General features: G+C 50.7%; 1 long non-coding RNA gene across 1 annotated transcript; it reads right to left on the reverse strand.

Annotated features, from left to right (window-relative positions):
• Nucleotides 1–5,921: 5,921 nt before the first annotated feature.
• LOC311594958 lies at nucleotides 5,922–9,825 on the reverse strand. Its single transcript, XR_014778257.1, has 3 exons — nucleotides 7,957–9,825; nucleotides 7,377–7,505; nucleotides 5,922–6,870 (listed from the first exon to the last, which is right to left on the reverse strand). It is a non-coding gene; the product is annotated as an uncharacterized lncRNA (long non-coding RNA).
• Between the last annotated feature and the right edge of the window lie 7,991 nt (nucleotides 9,826–17,816).

Genomic DNA, 17,816 nt, shown 5'->3' on the forward strand with positions numbered 1-17,816 from the left:
CAAGTTGGCCTAGAGCTTTCTATGAAGCCCATGCTAGCTTTCAACTCATAATCTTCCTGCCTCAGTCTCCTGAGAGCTAAGGTTACAGGCCTGTGCCATCATGTCCAGCTTTCTGTCTCTTTGGTCCCCTGTAGACCAGGCTGGCCTCAACCTCACTGAGCTCTTCTCTCTGCCTGCACTTCAGAGTGTCGCGATCACGGGCATGCACCACCACACCCAGCTGGCTTTCTTTTTATTCTTAGACTGGTGAGTTTGGGTGGAAGGCCAGCACACTGCCATGGAGTCCACACCCCTGCCTCTGCTCTTTCATCTTTGTAATGGGGCCTCTAAAGAACATAATCTTTGAATCTCAATGAGGCCATTTATTAGTTTTGCCTTCGAGTATGTGTGTGTACGTGACGTATGTGTGCGTGTGCACGTGTATGTAGTGTGTATGTTGTGATGTATGTGTATTCATGTGGACACAGTGTGTATGTATGTGTGCTATGAAATGTATGTTTTTATGTGTGTGGCGAGGTACATGTGTGCGTAGTATGGTGTGTATGTGTTGTGTGTGTGTGGTGTGGTGGTGTGTGTGTGTGTATGCATGGTGTGTGTGTATGTGTGTTGTATATGTTGTGTGATGTGTGTGTATTGTGTGTGTGATGTGTGTGTATGTGTGTGTATGTGTGTGTGGTGTGTGCATGGTGTGTATGTGTGTGTGTACTGTGTATTTCATGTGTGTGTATGTATGTGGTGTGTGTGTGATGTTTGTGTGGTGTCACATGTGCATAGAGAGTGCCACGTGCAGACACAGTGGATGATGTCAGCTGTCTGTCTCTATCATCCTCCACCTTGCGTATTTTGAGGCGTAGTCTCTCATTGCACAGAAGTGGTTTCAGCTGGGCCAGCTGAGCTGAAACCTGGGCTCTGCTTGTCTCCAGCCCACAGCGCCGCAGCTTCAGCAGCTTCCAGTACGTTCAGCCATGGTCAGCTTTTAGCTGGGTGCAGAGGATCTGAACTCGGGTCCTCAAGCTTGCTCACCGAGCCATCTCCAGCCCCCAGCGTCTCCCATTCTCTGCTGTTCTTTACACACACACACACACACACACACACACACACACACACACACACACACACACATTTAGCAGCTTCTTGCTCAGCCTCCCTGAAGTTAACTTACTCCCACTTCTCCCATAGCTATGCTTTTCTTGTGTCAATGATTCTTTCTCTTGAGTGTGTGTGTGTGTGGCATGTGTGTTTGAAAGGCTAAACTCCTCTGTCTTCTTCAGCCGCTCTCCGCCTTATCTTTTGAGGCAGGGTCTTTTTGGTAAGATTGTCTGGCCTGAGAGTCCTCGGGATTCTCCCCTCTCTGCCCCTCCCCCCAGGCCCTGGGGCTCCTGGTGGTGAACCCTGTTGCACCTGGCCCACAGGGGTGCTGTGGGCCAACTTCCCAGCTCCTCAGCGCTTCATTCTGAGTGGGCTTTGGGTCAGCACCCTGTTCTTGGTGCGTGGGGATGCTTGGTGGCCCCCCTTCTCCCACTGACCTGCTTTCTCGTCAGTGGGACGCATGTGCACAGGTCTGCTCCAGGTTCTCACTCTGCTCTGCTCACCTGTGTGTCTACCCTCTCATCTGTCTGTCCACCCTCTGCCCACACTAGACCCCACCCCCTCACGGGCACATGGCAGACCCTACATGAGCCTTCTTCCCAGTAGGAGGTCACATGTTGTGTTTTAGTTCATCGGTAAGCAAGGAGACAAAAATGCCTTTCCTCTCCATAATTCATTTACAAAGAAAACTGAGGCTGGCAAGATGGCCCTACAGGTAAAGGCACTTGCCACCTGATGACCCGCGTGGTGCAAGGAGAGAACGGACTCCTCAAAATTGTCCTTTGACTGCCACACATGAGCTGTTGTATAAAAAGGAATCCTCCCTCTCCCTCCCTCCCTTTGCCTCTCCCCCCACCCCCCTCAAAATAAAAAAGTAAAAATGCATCTAAAGAAAAAGACTGTCAGGTAGATCTCTGTTTGTTCCAGGCCAGCCAGGACTACATGAAGAGCCTCCATCTCAGAGACAGAGAGACAGAGAAAGAGAGGGAGATGGGGAGGGGAAGAGAGAGAGGCGGGGGGTGGGGGTGGGTGGGGGAGTAAGAGAGAAAGAGAGAGAGAATACCAAGCAGGGAACAGTTTGCTATAGATAAGTACCAGCCCACTCAGGGACTACATTTCCCAACTGCCATTGTGCCTGGAAACCATGTGACCATTCTGGCCAATGGGAAGTGAGTCTTGGCTCTCGCCGTGTCCTTCCGTGGTGCCCTACCCCTTCATTGCTCCCTTTGGTTATGAATGGGTGCTGACCCAGGTGACCCTGAGATAACCTGTGGAAGATGCTCCTCAGTACTGTCTACATCTAAAATTGCACTGCTACTACAGAGTCCCACTTTCAAACTTGAAATTAGAAATACAGTTTAGGAAATGTCCCTCCTAGCTGGGTAGAGGTATTACACAGCCTTTAATCCCAGTACTCAGGAGGAAGAGATAGGCAGATATCTGTGAGTTCAAGACCAGCCTGGCCTACAGAGTGAGTTCTAGAACAGCCAGAGCTACATAGTGAGACCCTGTCTTGAAACACACAAAAACAAAGGAAAGAAAGAATGAACGAACAGTAGATAGATAAATAGATATATAGATAGATCTCTTCTAGAAAACTCAAAACTTTTCTCTTTCACGTCACACACGGGATCCAGAATATGGGGGTGTGGGGACTCACATATCTTTCTTCAACCAGCAAAAGAAGCCCAGAGGGGAAATGTGTTTTCCCAAGGTCACACAGCAGTTCCACTGACTGAGGCAACCAATTTCCAGGAGCCTTTGAATTCTCTTCTTTAAGGTCAGGCAAGTCAGAGCCTGCTGGCCTGGACTTTGGGTGGACAATTAGAGAAGAAATCATAATTATTAATTCAGTGTGAGGGCGATTCAGAGCTTCCGGGCCTGGGTGGTGCCAGATTTAGGGAGAAGTTATTTTAAGGCTTCCACCTTCATGGGACGTGAGGGGCAATTTAAACTAAGCACCAATAAACACACCTAGGGTAGCCGTGACCTTTGCTACAAAGCACTCCTTTGCCTCCAAAAGCCACTCTGTCTTATTATGTGGAATCTGTTTGTGAGTTGAGGTTTTGAAAGGAGGAAAAAAAAAAAAAAGACCAGAGGGACTTATGGGAAACAACAGCTCAGGGTGTCAGGCCGAGTGGGTCAAAGAGCATCAGAGGGAAGCCACTGGGTAGGAGAGGGAAGGCAGCCAAGGTTCCTTGGCTAGACGCGTGCATCCAGGTACAAGCCTACTCTACCCTCGTAGAGCTTGCTGGGAAGCCTCGGGCGTGGTCGTCACCACAGTGCCTCAGTTTCCCCAGGTCCTCACTCAAGCTTATTCTGGTAAGGGGATTACAGAGTAAAGGAGCTATGGGGGACCGAGGCACCCAGCCTGGGCCCCAGACAAGCCCTGCAGAGGCCATGGGGGGAGCTGGGTCTCAGCTTCTCACAGGTTCCAGGTGTCTATGAAGAGCAGAAAGTGAGCACAAGGCCTCGGGCCGGGTGGTGGTGGCGCACACCTTTAATTCCAGCACTTGGGAGGCAGAGGCAGGTGGATCGCTGTGAGTTCGAGGCCAGCCTGATCTGAAAAGTGAGTCCAGGACAGCTAAGGCTACACACAGAGAAACCCTGTCTCGAAAAACACCTCACATGGATGGGAGATCCTTAGGCTGCACTTTGTTTTGTTTTGGGTTTGGTTTTTTGGTTTTTTGAGACAGGGTTTCTTTGGGTAGCCTTGGCTATCCTGCCTGGACATGTCCTGGAGGCCAGGCCCTGGAGACACAGACTCCATAAGCATTAGTGTAGGGACAGCACTGACCTTTATGTCTTCTGTTCTTTTTTTGTTTTGTTTTGTTTTTCGAGACAGGGTTTCTCTGTGTAGCCTTGGCTGTCCTGGACTCACTTTGTAGACCAGGCTGGCCTTGAACTCACAGAGATCCCCCTGCCTCTGCCTCCTGAGTGCTGGGATTCGAGGAGTACACCACCACACCCAGCCCATGCCTTCTGTTCTTGACCAGGAATGTCACCCCCCCCCCCAGTGCTTACGTGGCCACTCTGGGGGCATAAACAGAATTGTTGTCCGTGGAGACAGAAACAAACAGCAGAAGTTCCTGTGTGGAGCAGGTGGTAGAAGCTGCTCCGAACTAGCTAGCTCAGAACTGTCTAGAAGGTTTCCCTGTGAGGGAGACATGTATGCTGGGTTCTGAAGCATTAGTAGGAGTTTGCAGGCTGCCAGACACCCCAGCCAGCTCTCCAGCCCCCCTCCCCACGCCTGCTCTTTACAGATGGGGAACATCTATGCTTGAACACTTGGCTGGAGCCACCGACGTCTCCTGCAGTTCCAGAATGCTGGACGAGCCCTCCATTGTTGACTCACCCAAGTTCTCTTCTGAAGTTAATCTTACCCTGTTCTGGGGGCCTCCCAGGGTCACCTGAACTCCAGGAGAGCTCAGACCAGACCAGCGTCCTCTGTGGAGCAGCTGGTGAGCAGCCGCACGGGGCCTCGGGGCCTCTGCGCTTAGCTGAACTGGTCCCTGGGGTACTCTTTCCTCATCTTGCCTCTCCTTTGGGCCTCAGCCCAAATGTCACCTTAGAGAGGTCTTTCTGGTCACCCAGTACAGCAGCACCTATGTCCCAGTCTGTCCCCTGAGTCAGCCTCCTGTGAAGGCCAGCCTGTCTTTGTTGTCTGTCTGCACGTGACCTCACTCCCAGGAGACCAGAGCCTCCCCGAGTCCTGTGTGGGTGCCCAACAGCCACTCAGCAGATTTTCCCTGGCTGAGTAATGGAGACTTCATGACTCCTTTGTTTTTCTTTTAAACATTTCTCCACCTAAATTTTATTTTATTTATATAACACATTTTTATATTTTTAAAAATCTTTTTTTTCCCCCCCCCGAGGCCAGAAGGATGGCTCAGCAGTTAGGAACGCTCACTATCTTTTCAAAAGACTTGAATTCTGTTCCCAGGACTGACTGTAACTCCAGTTCCAGGGGACCCAGTGGCCTCTTCTGGCTTCTATGTGCACCTGCACTCACGTACACATGCTATCACACAGACGCACACATAAACACCTACACATAATTAGCAATAAAGTAAGTCTTTGGGGGACGAGGTTTGTGGAGGGTTTGCTGTGTAGCCCTGGCTGGCTAAGACTCATTATGAGCACAAGACTGGCTTCAAAATCAAAGAGGTAGCTTGCTTCTGCTTCTCTAATGCTGAGATTAAAGGAGTGTGCCTAAAATAAATATTTTTAAATCATTTTTCATTATTTACTTTTATTTTATGTGTGTTAGTGTGAAGGTATCAGATCCCTTGGAACTGCAGTTACAGACAGTTGTGAGTTGCCATGTGGGTGCTGGGAATTGAACCTGGGTCCTTTGGAAGAGCAGACAGTGCTCTTAACCCCTGAGCCATCTCTCCAGCCCTTAAAATCATTTTTAATGTTAAAGCTCTTGTTAAAATTTCCTTTGGCATCTCTCTTTGGGCAGCTCCTAGAGAAAAAAAAAACCTTCCATAGGAACTTTTAATCTCACCTGATGGGCTGAGACCCTCCCTCCTTACTCAGAGCAAGTTAAGTCAGAGCAGCTTGGAGGAGCCATTCTCTGTGTCCACCTCTACGCGGGCCTTGAGACCAAAACCAGCCATCTATACGTGCTGAGCCACCTCACTGGACTCCTGTGTGTGTCTTCATTTAATCTTTTGGCAGACTGATTGTGCAGTTTCACAACTTGCAAGGTGAGCGAATTTGCTTGGAGATGCTGGAAGTTCCCTGCATTACCGCCTTGAGTCTGACTCTTCCACAGGACCCTGCAGCTTTGCACTCAAGCGTTTCACCTGAGCAGACAAGGCCCACCAGTCCGCCCAAGGCTTTCCCTCTTTCTTGTTTTCAGTACTATGTGCCCCAAAGCAGAATTTGCAATCCTCCTGCCTCAGTCTCCCAGATGCTGAGACTACACATATACACCAGCATGCTGGTAATTTATGTAGACTTTTTACCACAACCACAGCAATCCACCACAGCCAGGAACCGGCCACCACCGTCCAGCCAAGATGATTTGTGAAACAGGCTGGCACCATACCCTGGGTTATTTATGCCACCTGTAACTCTGAACTGGATTCAACCCAGTACACATACACACACACACACACACACACACACACACACACACACACACACACACACACACACACAGCAAAATCATCAGACATTTCCACGTCACAGCATTGACACCAACCTGAAGAGCTATGGGCAGACCACAGAAAGAGCCCCTGAGATGATTCTCTCCTGTAGGTTTTGTTTCTCTGGACAGCCCTGACAGACGGGGTAACTGAACAGAAAACAGAATCATCACAATCAGTGAGTTGGCGCTGGTGGGGGGGACAACAGACAGACAGGAAACTCAATAAGCACAAAAGACAGAAGCTCTATTACAGGGTCCTTTATAACAGGGCGCATGGGAAGGACCAACCGCTGTGTAAAGTGCTTCACACCCTTCATGACAGGGTAACATTAGGACATCTTTGGTGGCCCTCTCTATACCTCAAAGATGGCCAAAGTGAAGACACTGGGCACAGCCAACATTGGTGCAGAGGTGGCGACTCAAGCAGCGGCCACATCCTCTGGGCAGCCCTGTGAAACCGTGCAAGTCCAGTGGACACTACAGTAGGATCTAGTCAAGGGAAGGGTGGCCCCCAGGTGAGCCACCCTCAACAGTGATCAGATAGATGCCCACGGTAGACAGGACACAGATGCTCCCAGCAGCCTTTTTATAACCAGCTCCTGACAAGAACATACCAGGTGCATCTGTAGGATCAAGGGGTTGGACTGAGGTCATGGAGGAGGAAGAATGACCACACCACACACACACACACACACACACACACACACACACACACACACACGACTGTAGGCACACATGGGGACACAGACCTACCTGCGTTTGCCATCTCACTCCCCCTGAGTGGTGCTAGAGATAGACATGGCTCCCCGTGGAGCTTGGGTTGTCATCACTGGAAGGGGCATGAGGGAGACTCTGGGGGACCTTGAGAGTGTCCCTTGACATGGTGCTGGTCACACAGGAATGCTTGTGAGGATTCCTGTGACCCGGGCATTTTTGAACATGCGGTAAGGTTCAATGACAAATTTTAAATAAAATAGGGCATCTGTGAGAAGAGGATGGCAGGAAGGGCCAGGCTCAAGGTCAGTCAGCTCAGTGCTGGAAGTCTCCTCCTACTGTTGGCTTGGTGAACCTTCTGGGCTCCATCCCTGCTTCTGAGAGTGGGTGGGCACATAGGCTCCCAGAGACCTACCTGCAAGGGATGCTTGCAAGCCTGAAACTCCAGTAGGCTCATTGCCAGTGACGAAGGTGGGCAGGCTCAAACGATGGGGTCCCAGAGCAGCACCTGGGCTGCATCCCTTGTGCCTACGTATGGATGTTTCTGTAAGGGAGAAAACCGAAAAGACACGCCAAGCTGCAGAAAACATGCATTCTGGGTTTTTTCTGTATGGCTATCTTCCAGAAAGCCTATTTTGCACTACTTGTCTTTTACTTGAGTGGACCTGAGGAGTGGGGAACATTTGCTCATTGCTCTCTGAATCTGTGTTCTCCTGATCCACAAGGGAAAGCACCTCGCAAGCTTCTTTAGCTCTATGCCATTTCCCGTAAACTTGCCCCCGTTATCCGTGACTCTACACTGGGTGTACTTCGTTTCCCACTGTTCTGAGAGTACCCTTTGCATATTATGGAAACAAATCCTTTGTCTATACTTACATTTTTTTAAAAAATATTTTCTCCCAGGATCTCACTCATCCTTTAGAAATTATTTTTCTTTATGTATTTAGTGTGGGGTGTGAGTATGCCACAGTGCATGTGGGGGTCACAGGACAAACCTGCAGGAGTCGGTTCTCTCTTTCCACCATGTGGGTCCCAGGAACTGAACTCAGGTTGCCAGGCTTTGCTGCAATCACTTTTACCCACCGACCCATATCGTAGGCCCCTCACTCGTCCTTTATCTCCACTCCTCTAGGGCCACAGCTTTTCCAGGCTGGGGACCAAACCCTGAGGGGAAGACGGGAGAGGGAAGGACGGGGTTCTGTGTGGGCCTTTCCCAGGGTTGTTCCCACCAGCCTTGCCTCCTCTCATGTCCTTGCTCTTGTCTCCAGAGCAGTCCCAGCCTCATGCCACCTCAAAGTCACTCAAGAGCCATGAGTGGTGAGGGACGGGGCACAGGATTGCACCATGTGGCTGTCTCTACTGGAGCTTACTCTGGAGACCAGGCTGGCTTTGAACCCACAGAGACTCTCATGCCTCTGCCTCCTGAATTCTGTCATTAAGCGTCTGTACTACCATCCCTAGTTTATAGTCGGTTTTTAAGCCCAAAGTTTATAGATTTCAGTGCGAAAAAGAATCCAAGGTCCTTATCACGCTCAGTGTCCCTGGTACGGGCCAACCAAACTGAGGACACCCCTGCCCCTCCTCCCTTCCACACTATGACAGGAAGGAAGCGGTTATGTCAGGTCACTTTTGTCCTCTGAGCAATTGAACCCCTAACAAGAAGCAGCTTCAAACAGGAAGGGCTTATTTTGGCTCACAGTTTGCAGGGACGCTGTTCGTCACAGCAGAGAGGTGTATAGAAGAGAGGGGCAGGTACAGCTTTTGCCCCCCTTAGAGGGGGTCAGGAGCAGAGATGGGGCAGCCACCCTTCTCCCCTTTCAACTCAGCCCGTGAGCCTTGGGATGGGTGCAACTGCCCACATTCAGGATGGAACTTTCTCCTCAGCCAATCCTCTATGGAGACATCCTCAGACATACATTTCTTTTGTTTTGTTTTGTTTTTCGAGACAAGGTTTCTCTGTGTAGCCTTGGCTGTCCCAGACTTGCTTTGTAGACCAGGCTGGCCTTGAACTCACAGAGATCCACCTGCCTCTACCTCCCAGAGAGCTGGGATTAAAGGCATGCGCCACCATACCCGGCCCTAGACATTTCTTAATTCAATCAAGGTGTCAATCAAGATTAACCATCACATTCACTTAAGGAATTTGCAGATTCCTTCAGAACTCACCAACTGGGTAGAAGGTGCATGGTGTCTGGGAAGCTGGAAGAGCAAATGGCCCAAGTGAACCTTTTTTTGAAAGTGCTTCATGTGGGCCAGCGACATGACTCGGCAGGTAACAGAGCTTCCTGCTGAACCTGGAGACTTGAGTTCCACTCCCAGGATCCAGTGGAAGGAGGGAAGCAACTCCTGAAAGCCGTGCTCTGAGTAGACACACAACACCCATGTGCACACAGCACTCAGTGCACACAGCACCCAGAGCACACAGCACCCAGAGCACACAGCACCCATGTACACACAGCACCCAGGGCACACAGCACCCAATGCACACAACACCGAGCACCCATGTGTGCACACACTAACAGATATTCAAATTTAATTTTACATTATTAAAAAAATGTTGCCAAGTAAGGTGGCACATTCATTTAATCCTAGCCCGTGGGAGGTAAAGGCAGGCAGATCTCTGAGTTCAAGGCCAGCCTGGTCTACAGAGCAAGTTCCAGGACAGCCAGGGCTACTTAGAGAAACTCTGACTTAAAAAACAAAAAATAAGCCGGGTGGTGGTAGCGTATGCCTTTAATCCCAGGAGGCAGAAGCAGGCAGATCGCTGTGAGTTTGAGGCCAGCCTGGTCTACAAAGTGAGTTCAGAACAGCCAAGGCTACACAGAGAGACCCTGTCTCAAAAACCAAAAAAGGAAGAAGAAAGAAAGAAAGAAGAAACGAAAAGGTTTTGTGATCTTCCAGTGGGGCAGGGAACATGGCTCAGTAAATAGTGTTACAGATGCAGGTCTGAGTCCCCAGACCTCACTGAAGTTCTCCTGTCACATTTGGTGTGTGCTGCCCAAGTCAGCAATCAGCCAGCCCTAAGCCCCAGCAACTGCCACTTGTCATAAAGTTTTATTGGCACAACACAACCGTTTGGGGACGATGGGTGTTCTTGGAGCCACTGCAGAGTCTCTTCCTCAGAAAGAAGGCTTTGTGCTCTCTGGACAAGTCAGAAGAAAACTGTAGGTAGCTTATAATTTTAAAGGTTTAAAAAAAATATTCCAAGGTGGGGGCAATTATTCTTTTCAAATGTTTGGTGAGCCTTTGTAGGCTAAACACGGAAACTCAGCATTGTGTTGAGAGCAAGACTTTGTGCCCAAACATTTAATTTTATGAAAATCTGCTCTCCCTCACTGGAGTCGGTTCTGAGTTTCTGCAGTAGGGACAGTGGCAGGGCCAACCCCACCGTGCGCTGAGGTGCGAAGATGGGGGTGGGGGAAGGGGACAGTAGCTGACACACTGTGATCATGTGTGAGTATTTCTGCCATGGCTGGCCTCTCACAGGCAGGGTTAGCTCAGTGTCCTGTCTTTAGGCTGACCTCTTGTGGGGGAGGGGGGCCCACCCCCCAGCTCCCTGCTGAGTAGCCAGACTGCATGCACTGAGGCAATTTATTTAACTGTCATCTTAAGTAGTTCCCCCGCCATCAAAGGGCTGTTTACAAAACTCACAATTAGCCTTCTTGGAACAACAAATGAATAGAAGCCTAATTAGGTGCGATTCTCTGGCTCCGACCACAGCCATCGGAGAAGTTCTGCAGCCGTTTAAATGGACGCAGTGGGTAGGTGGGTGTGCGGATGCGGGGAGGGGTATGGACGGATGAAAGACTGAAAGGAAGGATGGGCCTATGGTTGGGTGGCTGTGTGGCTCAGTGAGCGGGTAGAGGAAGAAGATGGGGAGGGTGGAGATGGGTGGGTGGGTGGATAGGTGGGTGTGTTTATAGGGGGTGGGTGGGTGGATAGGTGGATGGCTAGAGAGATGAGTGGATGGCGGATAGAGGCGTCGATGGATGGGAAGATGGGTGGAGGGAGGTTGAAAGGAAAAGATGGTGGGCGTGGGCAGAAACAGCATTTGAACTGATAGGCAGATGGATGGCTAGCAGGACGGGTAGACAGGTTGGCACGTGTTCTAACTCCCTTTCTGTCCCTGTGAAAGTCAACATGACCAAAAGCAACTCATAGGGGCAACTTACTGCCTTGCACTTCCAGGTCAACAGGTCATCCCTGAGGGAAGTCAGGGCAGGAACTTGATGCAGAAGCCGCAGAGGAATGCTGCTGGCCGGCTGGCTCACAGATTCATGCTCAGCTAGCTTTCTGCGTGATACAGACCCAGCTGCCTAACACTGGCACCGCCCACAGTGGGCTGGGCCCCCTCTATCAATTAAAGATCAGGACAGTCTCTCACAGACACGCCCACAGGCCACTCAGATCTGGGTGATCCCTCAAGTAAGGCTGCCTTCTTAGGTGACTCTTAGGTTGTCTCAAGTCTACAGTTAGAGCCCAGCTAGGACACAGGTAAAAGCTGTAGAAGAAAGGATGGATGGGTGGATGGGTGGGTGGACAGACAGAAGGACAGTGAGGTGAAGTCTGAGTCATGGGTAGGTAGAGGGGGAACGGAAAGATGGCTGGACAGGGGATGGCAGAGGAGGTGGTGGCTGATGGAGGGGTAGAAGGGCCCAAATCGGGGTGGGTGGAGGTTAGTGCCTGGCCAGAGCTGGGGACGGGACAGGAGCAGGGTTCCAAACTCCACTCCTTTGCTTGGTACTGGCTTGCCCTACAAGCAGGGAGGCGTAGCATGTAAATTTCAATCTGTGGCCTGGAACAAGGCCTGTGGCACTCTAAGCCTTCATCTCCTTGTATAAAAGATAGCAGCCTCTGTCCCCTGAGCTCAGGGGCCCCTGGTTAAGGCTCCACCAGGGGCTCCTGCTCCACGGAGTAGTAGATCCTCCTCTTGGCTGGTCCTTCCTTGGGGAGGCTTTTTCCTGGAGATGGAGGGGCAGGCGCCTGCCCAGGAAGCTAAGATCCAACAGAGGTTCGGGGAGGGCTGGGGCAGATCACGTGACCCATTCACACCACCGCTCGCTCCCTTCTGTCAAGCTTTGGAGGCTCCACAGTGTTCTCAGGTGGGCACTGTATTCGGATTCTTGTACGGGCTGCGGGGCAGTATTAGCTCAGGACGAGAGCTTGCCATGGCACGGGTGTGTTGTTACATCCCTCATGGCCCTTGTCACTCACCCTTCCGGCTGGAGATGGCTCTCAGCTGTGCCTGACAGGAACAGAGAGGTCTCTGGAGGCGGGGGGGTGGGGGTGGGGGTGGGGTGGGGAGGTGGGGGGGTGGGGGGGTGGGAAGCACAGCTTGGGTGAAGATCCTTGGGAGCAGAAGGCTGGGCTTCTCCGCTTGAGGAAGGCTGGTTGGCCAGCGGCAGAGGACGGGGCGAGTGATATGAGTCAGTGTGTGGCCCAGATGAGCCAGGCTTCACGTTTCAGGGGCAGGGCAGCCAGGGGTGAGAGGCTGAGTTAGTGAAGTCAGGTGAGCCTGGGTGCGGGGCACGCGGTGCCTTCCCACCTGCACCCCGGAAGCCTGAGAGAATGGGGCATGGCTGCCTCCCACAGCAGGACTCAGGCTGAGGCCTCCGTGCCAGGTACTGCCGGGCACCACCTGCCCCCACGGCTGACGGCCCAAATCCAGAGGAGTCCTGGAAGCACGTCTAGATTCTGAGTCACGGGGCTGGGCCCAGGACCCCAGCCAAGAAGTTTACTAAGGAAGAAGAGACTTCCGGAGGCCGGCAGCCTCTGGGAGACCAGGGAAAGCTGGAGCAAATGAGCACAGGCCCGGCAAGTAGAGACGGTGACAGAGGGTGGTACAGGGCATAAGACGAGCAGGTGCAAGGGCCCTGAGGTAGAGGCCTGATACCTGTGAGCTACAGCAAAGAACTGCCCTGGAGGAGATGGGGGTTGCGGGAGGGGCTGCGAAGATGGGGCAGGGCCTTCCACCAGGGAGGGGAACTTTAGCTTTCACTGCGGAGGAGACGGGAACAGGGAAGGTTCTGGGCAGAAGAGCGGTGGGAATTACCTGTGGCAGTGTAGGATCCTTTATTTTAGCTCTCGGGGAAACAGATGTGGATGTGGGAGACAGAAGTCGGAAAACCAGGAAGGAGGTAAGCCATGAGCACTGGGCCAGGGATAGAGAGCAGAGGTGGATTCTGGGAGTCACCCGGAGAGTCAGTCAATGCCCACTTCCCTGGTCCATTGTGTTTGAACCCTGGGACACAGCGCAGACCAAGGCCAAGCAAGTCCTCACCTGTGGGCCAGGAGACAGGATGCGAATGGGCAAACAGGTCCATTCCTCGTGCTATACCAGTCTCCCACCAGGACCACCGGTTGCTTCTTGTGTGAGGGTTCAACCCGTGAGACTCGAGCCTCCGGAGAGCCAGGTGTGTCATCGCATGGCGGAATCGCAGTACCTGAAAGGCTGAGACAGGAAGATAGTGCGGAGACGACCAAGGCCGGTCAGAGCTACACGGAGACACTCGGTCTTGTTTTTTAGTTTGTTTATACAGTATTTTGTTCCCACGTGTACCTGCATGACAGAAGAGGGCACTAGATCTCACTACAGATCAGGACCTTTGGAAGAACAGACAGTGCTCTTGACCTCTGAGCCATCTCTCTAGCCCCGATACTCTGTTTTAAAACCAAAACCAAAATAAAACCACTCGCGTTGTTTGGGGTACAGCCCACATTTCCCAGATGGAGAAAGCGAGGCCAGGGTTGGGAGGTTAAGCTAGTGTTCAAGGAGAAGAGGGTCCTCGCCAAGGCTGGATTCACCCTCCACTGCTCAGTCAGGAGGGAGGGCTGCCTGGGACGTGAGGCTGTCAGGCACAGGGCACCCCAGCCCGCCAGCATTTCTCAGACCTCACTTTAAAGTCGCCTTGAAAGCCAATCATACTTTTTCTCCAGGAAATTGTTTTGTTTGGTTGTTTTTAAGGCATAATTTACTGATGTGAACTCCACAGAGCACTGTGTAACCACGTCCCCAAGGGCTGGCAGGGGGTAATGCTGTCTTTGTGCAAGCACCACGTCCCTCAAAGGATGCCTACCCCAAAAGGACTCCCACTAAGCAGCGGCCCCCACCCTCGCCTTAGGCAAGCAGCCATGTCTGGTCTATCCTTTGTGGATGGAAACCTCAGGGGACCAGAGTCCCTTAAGCTGATGTGGCCGATGCCTAACATCCCAGCACTTCGGAGGAGAGGCAGAGGGATTGGGAGTTCAAGGACAGCCTCAGACATGTGCCTGGGATTCAGAAGGCCTAGGTCAAAAGGAAAGGGAGGGAGGGAGGGAGGGTGGGAAGGAGGGAGGGAGGTGAGTGGAGAGAGAATGTGAGTGGCCTTCTGCATCTGGCTTCTGTTTTGCGTTATGTTTTACCGGATGCATCCTTTTTCTAATATTTATCAACAAACAGTTTCAAAGGAAAAGGTGTTGTTATTTCTAGAAAAAAGAAACTCATTATCCCTATAATTAGAAAATATTGAGCTGGGCATGGTGGCACGCGCCTTTAATCCCAGCACTCGGGAGGCAGAGGCAGGTGGATTGCTGTGAGTTCGAGGCCAGCCTGATCTACAAAGCAAGTCTAGGACAGCCAGGGCTACACAGAGAAACTCAAAAAAACCAAAAGAAAAAGAAAATATCCTTTTTTTTTTTTACCATTTTTTTTATTAATTTGTTCATATTACATCTTGATTGTTAGCCCTTCCCCTGTTTCCTCCCATTCTTCCCTCCCTCCCACTTCCCCCCTTCTCCCCTCCCCTATGTCTGTGATTGAGGGAGACCTCCTCCCCCTATATATGCTCTAAGATTATTGAGTCTCTTCTTGGTAACTTGCTATCCTTCCTCTGAGTGCCGCCAGGCCTCCCCATCCAGGGGACATGGTCAGAAAAGGGGCACCAGAGTTTGTGTGAGAGTCAGATCTCACTCTCCACTCAACGGTGGAGAATATCGTGTTCGTCGGCTAGGTCTTGGTAGGGGTTCAAAGCTTACTGCCTATTTCTCCTTGGCTGGTGCCTTAGTTTGAGGAGGACCCCAGGACCCAGATCCGCCTGTCATAAAGTTCTTGTAGGTTTCCAGGACCCTGTGGGTCCTACTATTTCCCCATTCTTCCATGCTACTCTCGCCTAAAGTCTCAATAGGATGTCCTCTCCTCTGACCCACTTTCTTGGTAAAAAGAAAATATCCTTAAAGACAGGTGGTTGTGGTGGCCGTGATGATGGCAACATTGGTGGCGGTGGCAGCGGCAGCAGTGATGGCGGCAGTGGTGCACACTTTTAGTCCCAGAACTCTGGAGGCAGAGGCAGGTGAATCTGTGAGATGGAGGCCAGCCTGGTCTACCGAACGAGTTCCAGGACAGCCAGGACCTCACAGAGAAGCCCTGTCTTGAAAACAAACAAACAAAAATTAAATATCCTTAAAAAAAAAAAAAAAAAAAAAAAAGAACCCTGAAGCTAGGCATAGTGTGCACAGCTGTAATTCCAGGACTCAAGAGGTAGGAGCAGAGGGATACCCAAAAGTATGAAGCTGTTGTTGAGGAGGAGCGGGTGCTGGGTTGGGGGTGGAGGCAGGGGGTGGGGGGTGGGGGTAGAGAGGTGGCTACTGAATAGGTGCTTGCTGTGCAAGCAAGAAGACTTGAGTTTGAGTCCCCAGCACCTACATAAAAGCTCATGTGTGGGAGGGAGGTAGCTAGGAGAAAGCCCGGAAGCTGGCCCCGTGTCCGCAGTGGTGAACTCAAAGACAACCTGGCCTCAAACAAGACAGAAGGTGAGGACAGTCACTCAGCATGGTGTTTCTGCTCTCTATTGCCCTTCCTTTCTCTCTCTCTCGCGCGCACACACACACACACACACACACACACACACACACACGATTAAAAAAGAGAGGAGGAGAGTGGTTTCGCCAACACGCACTGAATGCTGAGCAGCAGAGGGTAAGGAGCTAGCGGGTCCTCGAGCATAGCGACACTCACATGCCATCAAATGATGGTGTTTGGAAAACATTCAAGAAACTCCTAAGGTCATGTGACCCCAGCCACTCTGGGAATGGTTGAATGGGGTGTTTAGTAAAGCAGGTTCTGAGTGCATTTGGCATGTTGGCCTCCACGGGACAGCATCTTAATGCAGCTTCACTGAAGGCCCAGATGCCACCGCCAAGGCCAGGAGAAGTGACTGCTATCACGGGCACTGACTTGGGTCGTGTGGAGGGTCTGGAGCATCGGAGAAAATCAAAGGTGCAGTGTTGTTGTGTGGAAGACAGCCACTCGTGGGGTCTCAGTCAACTTGAAAAATTACCAAAGAAACCAAACAACCAAACAAAAAATAAAAGCCGAGTAGAAACAGAAGTAATTGCCTAAGGGAGTGTTACAGACAAGGGCATCTTGGCTATGCAACATTTTAGAAACCTCAGGTATCGGTTCTCAAATGATCTTCCTGGAATTAAGAAAAAGAAAGAAAGCCTTGGCACTGGAGAGATGGCTCAGAGGTTAAGAGCATCGTCTGTTCTTCCAAAGGTCCTGAGTTCAGTTCCCAGCAACCACATGGTGGCTCACAACCATCTATAATGAGATCTGGTGCCCGCTTCTGGTGTGCAGGTACACAATTGGACAGAATGTTGTATAAATAATAAATAAATAAATCTTTAAAAAAAAAAAAAAGGAAAGACAATCTTGTCTCTGAGTCTCTAAGACAGTGCCGCCTTCTCTAGAGAAGAACAGAACCTGAGTGTGTTACCGCACAAAGAACAGTTTGACATTGTCCATCCAGGCTGGCCTGGTGGCGCACGCCTTTCATCCCAGCACTCGGGAGGCAGAGGCAGGCAGATCTCTGTGAGTCCGAGGCCAGCCTGGTCTACAAAGTGAGTTCCAGGACAGCCAAGGCTACACAAAGAAACTCTGTCTCAGGAAAGGAAAAAAAAAAGTCTCATTATTTAGAAGTGACAAGTGGATGACAGGTAGGAAATAAATATTCAGATGTAGCTGGGCATGGTGGTACATGCCTTTAATCCCAGCACTCAGGAGGCAGAGACAGGTGGATCTCTGTGAGTTCGAGGCCAGCCTGGTCTACAGTGCTAGTCCAGGACAGCCAAGGCTACACAGAGAAACCCTGTCTCAAAAAACCAAAAATAAATAAATAAATAAATAAATAAATAAATAAATATTCAGATGTGACTAACTAAAGAGACTGCCTTGGAATTGAGAAATTAAGTACATGGACTGATTTAAAGAAAAGTGTGAAGTAGATTTTAACTCTAGTGTATTCCCCATTAAATATCTGTACTGTAGTCAAGGCCGGGTGTGGATGTTAAGTGCAAAGCAAACATTCTTTGTTGCATTATACTCATTTGCATTTTTAAAGTGACAGAAGCATGCTACGTTATTGATGCACAATTATAAAAAATTGAAAGGTGGGTTGCAGACTGGCAGATGGAGGCCCTGTGCGGAGTGGTCAGTGGTGTGGAGGGCAGTGCATCTTGTCACTTCCCTGGGCTTGCACACACGGCCCCCAAGTCCCGCATGTCTCAGTTCTTAGTAATATTTCCTTCCTTCCTTCCTTCCTTCCTTCCTTCCTTCCTTCCTTCTTTCCTTCCTTCCTTCCTTCCTTCCTTCCTTTTCTTTCTCTTTTGGTTTTGGTTTTGGGTTTTGTTTTTTTGTTTTTGTTTTTGTTGTTTTCAAGATGGGGTTTCTCTGTGTAGGCCTGGTTGTCCTGGACTGCATTTGTAGACCAGGCTGGCCTCGAACTCACAGAGATCCACCTGCCCCTGCCTCCTGAGTGCTGGGATTACAGTCGTGCACCGCCCCTGCCCAGATGATATATACCTTCTTTAATTGCCCCTT

The sequence above is a fragment of the Acomys minous genome (assembly GCF_964271855.1).
Source record: "Acomys minous genome assembly, chromosome: 3".
Classification (NCBI taxonomy): Eukaryota; Metazoa; Chordata; class Mammalia; order Rodentia; family Muridae; genus Acomys; species Acomys minous.